This window comes from Corvus kubaryi, unplaced genomic scaffold (genome assembly GCF_017639235.1).
Source record: "Corvus kubaryi isolate FWS band 111438036 unplaced genomic scaffold, C.kubaryi_AGA036_p1.0 37341, whole genome shotgun sequence".
NCBI classification, from domain to species: domain Eukaryota; kingdom Metazoa; phylum Chordata; class Aves; order Passeriformes; family Corvidae; genus Corvus; species Corvus kubaryi.
In genome coordinates, this window is record NW_024581112.1 from 2,279,756 (window position 1) to 2,293,170 (window position 13,415).

Here is a 13,415-nt window from a genome sequence, read left to right on the forward strand (position 1 = left end):
CATCCTGGATAAAGCATTGGTTTCATATATTGCTGTACCCTTTACTTGAAGTGAAACATTTTTTAGGAGTTAGAGCGCCATGCTAAAATTGAGAGAAGAGTCCGTTTTGAAATTATTTTCTGTCCGTTTTGAAAGCAAATATCCATTTTAGCTGAACAGTCACAGCCTGGGTTTTTCACCCACTTCAGGAGAAAAAAAATGAGGTAAAGGCTGACCATTCTGGTTTGTGGCTTTCTCCTACTGAATGCTTTTATTCTGCATTTGAAACCTTGCACATCATGACTTTACATCATGGGACAGTTCACAGAGGGTCACTAGATCACACCGAGATGACAGGTTCTGATATGCTTTGCACTAGTTTTCCTGGAGTGGTGCTCAGCTCAGTAGCAATAGCAAAACTGAGGCATGGAAAGAAAAGCTGGAATTTTCTCCATATATACATAACTGGTTTTCTTTTAACCATTGTTAACTTGCAGTATACATCAAAAGTTTGCACTGATAACGTTGTTGAACAAACATGCAATGCTGACACCAAAACCCAGTTTCTTTCTCCATAACTGGAGGCTGAGGAGGTTCTTTTAAAGAAATTGTTGATAGCTTATTTTTTCTTCAATTTGGAGGAAAAAAGCTCTGAGGCCTCACTAAGTTTTCTATGTCACTGGTTAGATGTATAATTGGGTGCATGATTCATGCGCTAATGCTGTGACTTGAAGCTAATTTTTTTCCCTGCTATCATATAATGGAGTTCGGTTTTTTAATGTGCCTGCTTATTTTAGGCAATGAAATCCAGATACGAGCTATACAAAAAAGAATCTGTACTGAAGTGCATTTTAAAACCTGGTATAATTACAGGACTGTCTGTCTTTGAAATGTATCAAAACTCTTCATAAAGTGAAATCAATAAATACTGTGCACCATACAGAGTAAGATCATACACCCAACCTTGAATTAGAATGCACACCTTACCCAGCAGCAGCTCTGTGAGGTTGTTTAAAGGCATGATGGGAGGGTGATACCCAATGAGGAATGCAGCTTGGCTTCTGCTGAGTGCCGGTAATTACACACAGTTTCCTTCACACACTGGAGTAGCTTTTTTCTCTTTGTGCAAACAGATCTATGGTATATATGCAGAGTCTTGGCTCTGCATTTCCCTTGAGCATTACTGTATTTGCAAGTTCAGGTCTCCAATGGCTTGCTGAGAGCATTAATTCGTGTCTAATTCGGCACTAGAGAAATCTGAAGATTTAATGCGTTTATAGATAGGCGTGTGGGGGTTTTCAGGAGGGCATTGTACTAGTACTTCCGCAATTCCTGGAGTGAGGCAGTTTCTACCCTACCTAACAGGCTTGTGGTTTATAACATGACTTACGTATCGACTTGGTAATATTTCCCTGTGGCTGTAGAGAGCCTGACAAAGTAACTATGAAATACTACCTGTACTTCTCACTTTGATGCCAGCGTTTTTAAAGATGTCATATAGATAATTTAGATGGTTAAATTTCAGGTGTGGAGAAACAAAGGAGGGAGCAGAGCACTGTTATCAGGCATTTCGCTAATGTGTGGCTGGCAGTACTTACAGTACCATCCTTTTATGTCTCTGCTTTTCTGATGTGACACCTGCTGCTTTGAGCATCCTGAGGTGGGTGAGGGACTCACCCTGGGCTGAACAGCTGGTAGTTTGCTATGGGCAGGCTACATTTTGAGCACTGTCTTTCCTGACATGTCTTGCTTCCCTAGCTGTAGAGGAGAGCTGGAGTGTCTCTCCTGCACTGATTCACAAAGGAAAGCTCTGATGACAGTGAAGCATATGATGGGAGAAAATTGGGCAAGGTTGTCTTACCTCAGATGTGAGATCTGACAGCCTTAATAGGAAAAAGAACAGAGGCTTGGCTGCATGCATGAGCCTTTAGCAGCATGTCACTGATGTCTCCTAATAGAAGGTGGAGGGGAGTGCTGGCAAATCTTTTAAACTTAGTAAATGCGGATCAAATAGCGAGGTGTCACCTATGAAACTAGCATTTCTTAGAGCCAATTGATTTCTTTAGTGGTCATAGAGATCCTATCTCATTTCAGGGTTATTTTGCTCAGATCAGCCATATCCTTCCCTTCCCTCACCAGCACACTGATGCTGCCAATTAATTGATAGCTGCCTTGCTGTAGCTCAGAGATGGAGATGTTTGTTATCCTGGAGTGGAATCAATAGCTGTGTTGCTTTATATCCAATGCCTGTGATTTCTGGCAAGCATAAGGACTTTTCTGCTAGCTTAACCCTAACTAAGATTTAATTAGTGGATTTTAAAGTGGTAAATACATCCATCTGTCCTGTGCAAAGATTTTCTTATGATGATAAGCTGAGCAGCCAGAGCATTAGATCCTTCCAGCAGACATCTGATTTAATTTGGAGAGCTTTTCAAGCTCCTTTCTTTCAGGTCAGCTCTGTTCTGTACTTATCTTTCTACCTTTAAGAATAGAACCTGTCCCATGCCCTCAGCAGCAGGAGCTAGAGCCTTCCCAGTGCCAGTAAATTCTTATAATCTTTTGTTACCATTTCCTCTTCCCTTCTCTGTTCAAAGCATGTCTTATCTAGAGAGAGCAGAACATGGAGCGAAAACAAACCAATATATATGTTCAGTAAACATCAGGTCAAGATACATAATTCAGTTTACCACAGCAGGGTGGTATTTCTAGAGACGTGTTTAAGGTACAGAAAGAGATTTTCTGGGCTCTCAGATACATGGCTTCTGTCAGGAGAAAAATACTGGGGTTTGTGTCGCTTCATTAGAATAACAAATGAAAAAGCAGAGTGCACTGAGTGCCAAAGCTGTATTTATCTTCATGCCATATTCAGTGCTTTCTCAAGGCAACTGTTCTAGCTCAGAAAGAAATCATGAGAATGCAGACTGAGACAGCGAGTTCCAAAGTCTCGGTGCATGCTTTTCAGCCGCACATTTTGAAGCTGAATTCCTTTGCTCTCAGGAAATTCCTCAGGTTACGGATACTCGAGTTACACGATGACTCTGTTACATCAAAGGTTGAATGGGATCATGAGTCATACTGGAAAGGACAACTGGGCAATACTGCAGGGAAAAGAGAGGCAAGATTTAAGACAAGAAACAGGTAACAAATAAAGAAAGATATGTGGGTGAAAGACAGAACAGAACTCTAATCATTTCAGTAGAGGAAAGATAACAAAGGCCCCTGTGATGTGAGCCATGCTTCATTAAAGTAGCCAGAGGCACTGAGCCTCAGATGATGGTGCTGAGCTATGTGGTGGAGCTTTTGGATAGCATCCTTCCTGAAATCTTTGGGAGCCCTGCTGCAAGAGCAAAACTGAGCCCTTACATAAGGGCAGGGGCAACAGGTAATGGACATATAAACCATATCCATTTATGTGGAAGAAGTCTGTGGCAGTGTTGAATCTTGCCACTGTAGAAAGAGATCCATGTTCCAACTACATTCTTCTACTCCTCACCTACTGTAAGGAAATACTCTGCCTCCTGCCAAGGACACAGAGCAGGCTCTAAACAATGGCAATGAGTAACAACAAACAAAAAACAAAAAAAAAAAAAAAAAGAGGGGCTTTTCTGGGTTTAAAAAGGGAGCAGCTGTGGAGGAGCTAATTCTTGAGCAAGTCTTAATACTCTCTGTGTGGTTTGCTGTGGGTTACCTACAGTGCCAGAGATTTAAAGACTCAGTCTCAGGCCTCTGACCAGGTGTGCTTTGGAATTAAGGCAGCAGTAAAGGTTACAGATACCCCCTTGAGGTCTGGGGATTTTTTGGGGTAGGGATGAAATTTTTGGCCCATTTTGTTTATTAGTTTGTTTTCCCTCTGATGGGGAAACTCATGGACAAGTACTGCAGTGTATTGCTACCTCAGCGGTGTCAGTGCCACTTTTTGTGGTTTGTGGTCTTACCACTGTTGTTCTGGGCTAGCTGAATTTTGCAATATTCTTAATAAATTTACATCATTTCATACAACACATTGCCTTTAGAGCAACTTCTACAGCCAGACTCAGAAGGAAGCCATGAAAAAAAAGAATGCTGTTTATAGAAGTCTGTAGACTTAAAAGGCGACTTGGAAAGGACAGAGTTCTGCTCAGTACTGCATCATTTGTAGCACTTTTATGTAAGTGTGCCAGCTTCCTTGATTTATGTGTATGTATATTTGGAGTTATTTTCTTCCTATTATCCCAGAAATTGATTCTCTTTTGTCATGCCTCTTTACAGACCGTGTGATATTCCATCACCTGCCTGAGTTACAGTGAATGCAGTGGAACAAATGCCCAGATGCTCCATTTCCAGAGTAAGGAAAGGGCATTTGTGCCTGCCTGTGGAGATGAAGACAGCTGGTTTTGCTACTGGATAGTTCATGGATGTCTCTGTTTTGGGCATCAGAAAATGGGATGGTATTTGTGTTGCTTTCCTAGGATGTGTCCTCCCTCATTCTGCACTTGGAAATTTTATCTGAATGTGACTGTTTGCAGTGTTTAGGATTCTGAGTAGCCTAATAGGAGGAAGTGGTGTTACAGAAGTGTGCAAGGTGGTTTTCATGCACCTCCAGTGTGCCAAATTTATATGGTGGCTGTAAACACTGTGCACCCACAAGCACTTGTCAGAGGTGGTGTCACTCTGCTGCTCAGTACATTCTTGCCAGGACAGCCATGGACAGAAGGATGGTGAGACGCCTTCAGAAGCACTTACAAAAGAAGGATCACATTAGTATTTACTGAGTGGTAGCCTTCCAGAAAGGCATAGAAATCCTACATGTTCTTTGTCTCCTTTGGTTATTTACCATGACAGATAATTCTGAAGTTCCTGACTGAACCCCTTGAGCACTAATATGGTTATTGCCCAGCCACCTTAAAGGGAAGAAGGTCTGGCAATTTAAGGAGATGAAGAAGGGTGTTTGGAAAAAGCACTTAGAGATTTCACCCCCGGGCACAGAAGCACTGTTCTTAGAAGTAGCCTGTAAGAGAAAATGAAGAGCACCATCTACTGATGCAGAAGAAAATGAACCATTTGTATACAAAGCCCTTTTTTTCTTTTCCTTCACCTTAGACCAGTTGTTCGTGGCTTTTTAAATGCAGACTTTATTCTGGGTTTTGATTGTCAGTAGCAAGATGTTTTAACTATTGACTCCCCTTGCTAATGGTGCTGATAGAGAAGAGGGTGTGTTTGTACGTGGTCTGTCCTGACACTCAGCAATCCCAGAAAAGAAAGGGGCCTTGTTAGCACACTTGATATGCATAGGTATGTGTGCCAAATATATCAGCTGGCTGCCCAATCCTTATTGTCATGGCAGTTGCTTTCAGTATCAGCTTAGAAAAGCACGTTGAGCTCCCACAGGCCATCATGGTCTCTTTCCAGTGCCAGCTCCCCTCAGCTTCCTGGCTGAGAGCTGAATGATTTGTCACAACCTTACCTGACAGCTTTATGTGCTCCATGCTTTGAACACTCCACAAACTTTAGGGACTTGACACTGTCACATTTTGTTGTGCATAGGAGTGGATCATGAAGGTCCTGTTGCTGTCAGCTCCTAGGCAGACCATGCTGTGTACACCTGAGAAATTTGGAATCATCTTAAAATTAAAGTGCACTTTTTTTGTTCCTCTGGATCTCAGTCAGCCCGACCTTACCCCTTCTGCTGGGGAGGACTAAGTCTATATTCAATCTTGTTTCCTCATCACTGACTAGTGCTCCATCATCAGGGCCTCTTTTTCAGTGTTAGATTGGGCATGAAGTTGCATCATTCAGAAATCTCAAATTAGTTAATTTGAGTTTGTCTTAAGGGAGCTCTGACAGGAACTATTAGACCTGCACAGATGTCTGTGTCTCAGGTGTTGCAATCTTTCTATCCTGTTACTGCCTGATGATGTATGAAGAGGAAGCACGGCCTTGCTTCCTATTTTACAGAAGCACAAGGCTCCCTCTTTTGTTGTACACCAGCACCACTTAGCGCTGAGATGTTCCAGAGGTCACTAATAGAAAAATATGTTCACATATGATCATATTCAATTTCTAAGCGAAGCCCGAGTGAGGCTTTGTATTATCAGTCAACTATTTTTAGCTCTGTCTTTGCTCTTTCTTCCCTGCCTACCTCCACTTCATAGAAATTACAGCACCTTTTCCTACTGGAGCGGTATATTTGCAAGTACACAGCTTATTCACTGGAATCTAGGGTACAACTCATGTCTTGGGCCACCCCTTGCCAGCTATCAGCCAGTTACAAATTTAAAGATTCTGGGTGTTGTGTTTCTAAGTTTCTGTAAAATCTAGTAGATATGAACAGATTGAATAAAGTCAGAATATTAGCAAAGGAGAGAGAATCTTAGAACTGGTTATTCTCTTTGGTAAAAAACCAAAAAGTGATCTTCAGGATAGTGGAGTGCTATCAGCTTGGAGTTTGTTTTAGCTTGGGTTTTTATTCCTCCATTAATCAGCTGATTTAGTAGAGGGATTTTCTTCTTACAAACCTTGTTTTACAGAAACTGAACAATCTGGTGAGTTCAGTTTAGTGCAGATGATTACAGAGAGGGGCAAGGATCTTTTTACCTGCTTATGTCCATTATCTCTGAACTGGATTAAAAAAGGTATCTGGAACCATAGTGGCATCGCATTTCCTAGGAGAAAAAGGGATAAGTAAACCAGTGAACCATTCAACTCTTCTGAACATGTTCTTCCTAATGTCAGAGGAATGTGAGGCTTGGATGAAGCTACTGCCGCCTTGCCTTGCTCCAAGATATAAACAAACATGAGCAAAAAGAAATATGTAAGATTTTATGCATCATAGGTTTTATGCCGAATGATACTTCTGGCTTAATAAATACTTACATATTTAAATGTGCCACTTTGAATACAGGCTTGAGATTATTCATAGAAAATTATTTCTTTCATTGTCACAGAGAGCATTGGGTGGTCACTTTCTGAACAAGGAAACGCCAGCTAATGCTTGTTTGCAAGCAGTAGTGCCTAAGGAAAACCGGGAGAGGGAGCACAGGCCACCTGAGCAGAGCTCCCCTACCCAATAGCAGGCAGCAGAAATTGTTCTTTGTGGCACGCCAGGTTCTAAATGTTTGGACAATACCCGGATGTTTTGATCGCAGCTTTGTGAGTGCCAATAGTCTCCATTGTCCTCTCCAAAAGCCTCCTTGGCCTGGTACCCATGTGTAGTAGAAAACAGCAAAGTACAGAGGCGACAGCTGCAGAAGGACAGCAAGATCTTTGGATCAGGGCACAGGGGAAAAGGAGACTGCTCTCATTTAGCGTGCCCAGCAGTCATGCATCAGTGAGGGACTAGGGCCTAACTACCTTCATCTATGAAAATGCATCGAGCTGAGGAAAGCACTGGCTCTTTTTATGTCACTGTGAAGGGAAATATGTTCAAAAGTACTGAGTAACTCACTATGGAAGAGCCCTTATGCTTATATAATTATTTATTTACACCTGGTTTCAACTATCATCATACCCTCTGTTTTTCATACAAGAGTGGGGAAGAGTGGAGATGCAACAGTGTAAAGTTTCTAAGCTTCTCACAGTTATCTGGCAAAAACCTGCCAGACAGAAGCATCATTTGGTTGCTCTGTGCTTTATTTAGGCTATTTTCTTATTTTACTGTAAGACTTCATTGCAGATTCCTGTTTACTCAGCAAGTGAACTGAAAGAAGACTTTGCTGCTTCTTTTTTCTGTACGAAATAGTTTGGTGGTAGTAACTGATTTTTCTAGTAAAGAAAATCAAATGGACAATTGGTGAGAGTTTCCATAGCTAGAATAATTTAATATTTCACAACAAAATATATTTAGGACCAGAAACTGATCTCCAGATTGGATAGAAGAGTTTGTGATCTATATTGTTTTTTACAATGAGTAGTGCAGCTATTGTATCTTTGCATATTGACTAGCAGGAATTAATGATATAGTTCAATTTTTAAAACTGTTTCATTATCCTAAAAAATGTGTGTAGGTAAAAAATAAAAAAAGCACATTTGTTTGGGGGCTTTTTAACTTTGTATCTCTTTCTTCAGGTTTGAAGCTCAGGCAGATCTTGAAGCAAAGGTGATGTTTTAGGCACAGCAGTGTGAAATAATCTACTTCATGACACTTCTCTTCTGTAAGATTCGAGGGTTTGGTCTTAAACTGCAAGGAAAGATTTCACCTGTAAGGTATAACACTCCAACAAAGTAAGGCTAAACAGAAACACAAAAGTGGTCTAGCTGTGTATTTGTCATTTGCTTCATGCCAGTGACTCGCAAAACTTAAAATTTGTCTTGAAACTTGAATTTCCTCTAGGAATTACTTTTCTTTTATTATAAGCTACTCCTGGGAAGTTTGGGGATCAAGCAGGATAGTGAGACCTTATGCGTCATCTTGGTTTTGATGTTGGTTGTTTGTTTAGTATTAATTCTAATACTTCTATGGATATTTTCCTTTGTATTTAGGGCCAAAAAACCATCTAGATAAAAAGAGCCCTATCTCAATGAATTCCTAGTTGCTGCCACACATGAAATTGTGGAAGACTCCCTGCACTGCCTTGCAGGCACAAAGGTAGGAGGGGGAACACTGGGGGCCCTGGGAGGCAAGGCAGAGACGAAATCTCTGCACCTGTAGTTAATAACTGATCTCATAGCTTATCACTAACAGCGTGGGGGCAGGTCCCCAGTGCCTGCCCATGGCTTGCATCAGTGCTGGTCCCTTATTTAGCCTGTATAATCCACTGAGCATTCAACACTGCCAACTCTTCCTGTGTCACTGTGGGGACACAGCCCTGACCTCTGCCTTGTGTGCCCCTGTGGGGACAGTTTGACCTTCCCATGGGGCCTGAACTGCCACAGCCCCAGTCAGAGCCCAGCCTAGGGCACGCAGGCCAGGGAAGCACAGGTGCTTCAGGGGACACAGCAGGGCTCTGCCAGAGGTGAGTCATTGGTGCCATTTGCATCTCATAGCTAGCACTAATGATCTTTAGAGATGTGTGTACCCCTGATCATGCCATTCTCTTGTGGTGTCAAACTTGATATTAGCCAATTTTATATTTACCCAATGACTGTATGAATGGCCATATGCACCTTTTTCTGTTTGAGTAGCTCATCTAGAAAGCTCACAGTTGGAGGTGGGAACATTCACTGTACGAGTTTTCCTCCAAAAGGTCACCTTAAATGAGATCTAAAATTTTCATTAAAATTGTTTTGATGTTTCATTTTGGAATAGCTGGAGCAAGTATTTCTTGAATACGTTCTTGAATCCCCAGTTTCAGAACCACGTTGCCATATATTTCTTCCCTTAAAAATTGCGGATATATAGTACTTACTTTTCAGAAATTTATTTTAAATGGTTGACTTTTTGTCCCCTTTGGGGTCAAAGCTTTTTGAAACCTTGGACTCCTTCAAAGGACAATGTGTATAGCAGCTATGACTAGTCAGACTAATGTGCCACTACAGTGTAACACATTCGTCTGAGTTTATTATCAAAACAACTTTTATTACTTCGAGTGGGTCTACAGAGGAAAATGAGAACACTAAATCGAACAAGGACTGAAGAGACAGAGGCTATGAAACAAAAATAATACATAGATGTAAGGAAAGTGGAAAAATATGTGGCAAGGAGCAGTTATTACAGCAAAAAAAAGACATATAGCCAAACAATTAATAGAATTGAAGACACCTGAATGGAAGGGGACACTTTTATAAAAAAGAAGACCCCAAAGCAAAAGGCAAGAAGGGTTTTTTAACACTGTTGAAATGAGATGTGAAGAGATGTAGGGGGAGAGAATTGTGGTGAATTCATAAGGAAAGGAAGGTGAGCGGAGGAAGAAAGGGAAAATCTTCTGTTGATGCTTTAAGCAGGTTCAAGCCAGATCTTCAGTGGCTGGAACATTTCCTTCCCTTCCTGCAGCGAGCAGCGAGCAGTGAGCATGTAGGGTAGCTGGTTAACACCTATGAGATGTGAAGTGACTTGCTGAGGACTTCAGGCAGCTGGTGCCTGCTGCCTCTCCACTGTTCAAGATGCTGCCCACCTCTGCATGCTAATAAATCTCAACAAGCCCAAGGGCACCCTAATGGAGAATACTTTTATGGGGGCATTAAGTAATCTGTGTAGCAGTCAGCTCCCAGAGAACAGCTCTGGGACTCTCCGTGGGAAAGAACAATGTCTTGGAAAGCACAAAGGGACTGCTGAACACAACTAAGCAAATGAGATGAATTAGACAGTGTTTTAGAAAACAAATGTCAAAGGTATGACAAAAGGCCATTGACCTTTCATGATATGGAGCCCTTGTTAGCAGCACTGCTGCACAGTGAATAATCCTTTCTTCATGTTGCTTGCCTGACTGGCTGATAAGCCCATTTGAACCTTTGCAATTCAATCCAATGCAACTCACCATACCCTCTTCAAATCTTAATTCTATCCTCTACTCCTACCCCCTATTTCAGTTCCATAAGAAATAAGTGAGGCTAAAGCCTATATTTAATTTTCATGCACAATTTAAAGGCTAGATAACTACACTGTGCAGACTCCTTGTAGTAGTAGGTGAGCTGTCCTTTTGATAGTGAAAGCAGTGTGTGGCTAAAGATGAGGTGTCCTGGAAAATTAATTTCCTCTGGAGGGTCTTGGCAGTAGGGTTCCAGGCTCCATATTAATATCTCTCAGCCGGTGTCTTGGACCTTAGTCTTTCTCCTTTTAATTCCTGAGTAATTTAGGTCAAGAAAGACACTGAGAAATCAGCTCCCTTCTGAAGGTCAGGAAGAGAACAACTGCAAGATCTCCAAGTAAAGCCAGATCAAACTCATTTAGCAGCAGCTACACAAAAGATGCAGGGAGTTGCTTGGTGGGTTCATAAACTAACTGCTGGAGCAAATACCAGCAACAACTATACAGAGAAGGGTTATAATTGCAATTCTAGGCTGAAAAAGGGATCTAATTCACAAATCCTGCACTACTGGAGTTCTGAGAATATGTGAATCCTGCTTCCCCCTTCACCCACACTTTTATTTTGAATGACAATTTGTAATGATGGAGTAAATTGGCTTGTGCTAAAGAGAGGAAGCTCCAGGAGGTCTGATGACAGGACACCCCAAATGGCTAGAGCAGGGTATAGCAGAGCAATCAACTGTCCCCTTCAGTGAGCTATTTTGAATTCAGGATAGGGGGGGTCTGAACTACTAAATATTGAATTCAGGGCAGGTGGTATAATTGAGAATTCAGGGCAGGTGGTATAAGATGAACTCAGCCATTATGATATCTCATCATTTGGTCAGTACTGGCAACCCAGGACTTAAACGTTCTTAAAATAGCTCTGTGTGTTCTTTGCAGCTCCATTCCCGCTCTGCTCTTCTTGGCTCTAGCACTTGCCTCAATACTGTGCTGCTGTAAGAGGGAGCACAAAGAGCAAACTTGCTTTTATTGTTAGTGAACCTGAAATGCTGCTGCATTTGGAGAACCCTTGAGTTTGCTTCTAGAGTTTTTCTGAAGCCTACAGATACATGCAGAAGGGATGGGGGAGGCATACAAATCCCATGAATACCAAAAAACCAGGTGAATTCTAGGGTTTGCGCAAATCCATTACCCAAGTGTCTTAGCGTGACTTTATGATGTGTATCCCCTATCGCTGCTCTATGCCCAGAAATCAACTTTGTGCCTTTCTGTGCCTTTGAACTGAGCCTGAGAGGGGGAGAGGAAAAAACCGAGCAAACTTTTCAAAGCAGTTGCTCAAGGGCACAGATACACACTCCTCTGTGTCCTGCTGCGGCAAGAGGGGAGGGGAAGCACCCTTCTTGCTTTTCAGCCAGCTTTCGGCTCCTTTGCTCCAGAAGGAGATGGAGAGTTGAACTTTGTTTTCCTGGACTTCAGTTTTTCCCCTTCCTCTCCTCTGGACTGTTTCAACATCAGAACACATCAGGAGAAATTTCCACCGAGGCCCTGGAGGTGGGCCCACATCAACCCAGCTCCAAGGAGGAGGAGAGAGACCACATCTACAGAAGGACTCTGAAATCTTCCCAGGTTTCTCTCCACAGCGAGAGGTTTTATTATTTAGCATTATTATCCTTTTCCCGTGTGTTTGTTAAATAAATAATTTTTATCTCTTCCACTTTCCTCCAAGGAAAATTTTGGTTTTTCTCCCGAACCTGGTGGGAGAGGGATGGTTGTAACCTGCCTCCTATCAGAGGATATTTTCCTCCAAATTTGTCCAGACTGGCACATCATCAGGATGCAAAGGAATGGTAAAAAAGCAATCTTTCAAATCAATGCCTGTCAAATGCAAATCTCGAGGGATCATGGGCGACCGGGTTGAAGGGCTCCCATGTCCTCTGTAACAGCATTAATTTTGCAAAGGTCATGGAGCAAGCACCACTTGCCAGTTTGTTTTTGAATAACAAACACAGGTGAGTTCCAAGGACTCGAGCAGGGGACAATATGCCCCTTTTGAAGCTGATCTTGCACAAGGTCAGTAAGTGTGCGCAATTTGGTTTTTGTCACGGACCATCGATCCACCCAAATAGGATTCTCAGTTTTCCAGGTTAATTTCAGGGTGTCACACACCACAATGGTCTCTGAATTTTAAGACCCCATTGGGAAGGTAAATCATATCCCCATAACACCACGCGTACTGGTAAAACAAATGGTTTAATAGAAGCTGTGTGGCCCTCTGGTCCCATCACTTGAATTAGATGGTGACTTTGATAACTGCAACGGCTTCCCCCAAGCCCAGTGAGGGCTTGGGGTACTTCTGTAAGGGCCCAAGCAGGAGGCCACTTGGCTTGAGAAATGACAGTCACATCAGCCCCGGTATCTAAAATACCAGTAAGCATCACTTGGTGTCCTCGTAGAGACAGGGTACATTTACAAGTAGGGCGTCTGTCCAAAAGGGCCTGTACCTATAAAATTTGTGGGGTTCCTGTGGAATCAAATCCTCCCACTCTTTCTTTGTGTTCTTCTACAGGGGGGTGCAATTCATGTGGGAAAAGAATCAGAATCAGCTGCACAATGCAGGTTCCTTTAGGAACTGTGCAAGGTGGGAAAGGGGTCCAAGCCATGACTTTGATTTCTCCTACAAAGTCTGAGTCAATAACCCTGGGGAGAACAAAAAGTCCTGAAAGGGTGGTTGAGGATCTCCCTAACAGCAAGGCACTTTTCAGGGGTCCTGGGGGCCCAAAAATTCCTGTAGGGAGTAAATGAACAGAAGAGTCTAACAACGTTACTGTGACTGAGGTAGCTAGGTCCAATCCGGCACTGCCTGCAGTTCTTGGGCGAAGACTTGAGGCGGTCCTCCTTGGGGTACCTCCAACAGCTGAGGCATTTGTATCTGTGCGCGGCTGTACTAGCTTGAAAACAAACCAGTGGGAGGCACCAAGTCAGAATAACAATTTAATAGGGAAAAAAAGAAAAAGAAGAAAAAGAAGAAAAAGAAGAAAAAGAAGAAAAAGAA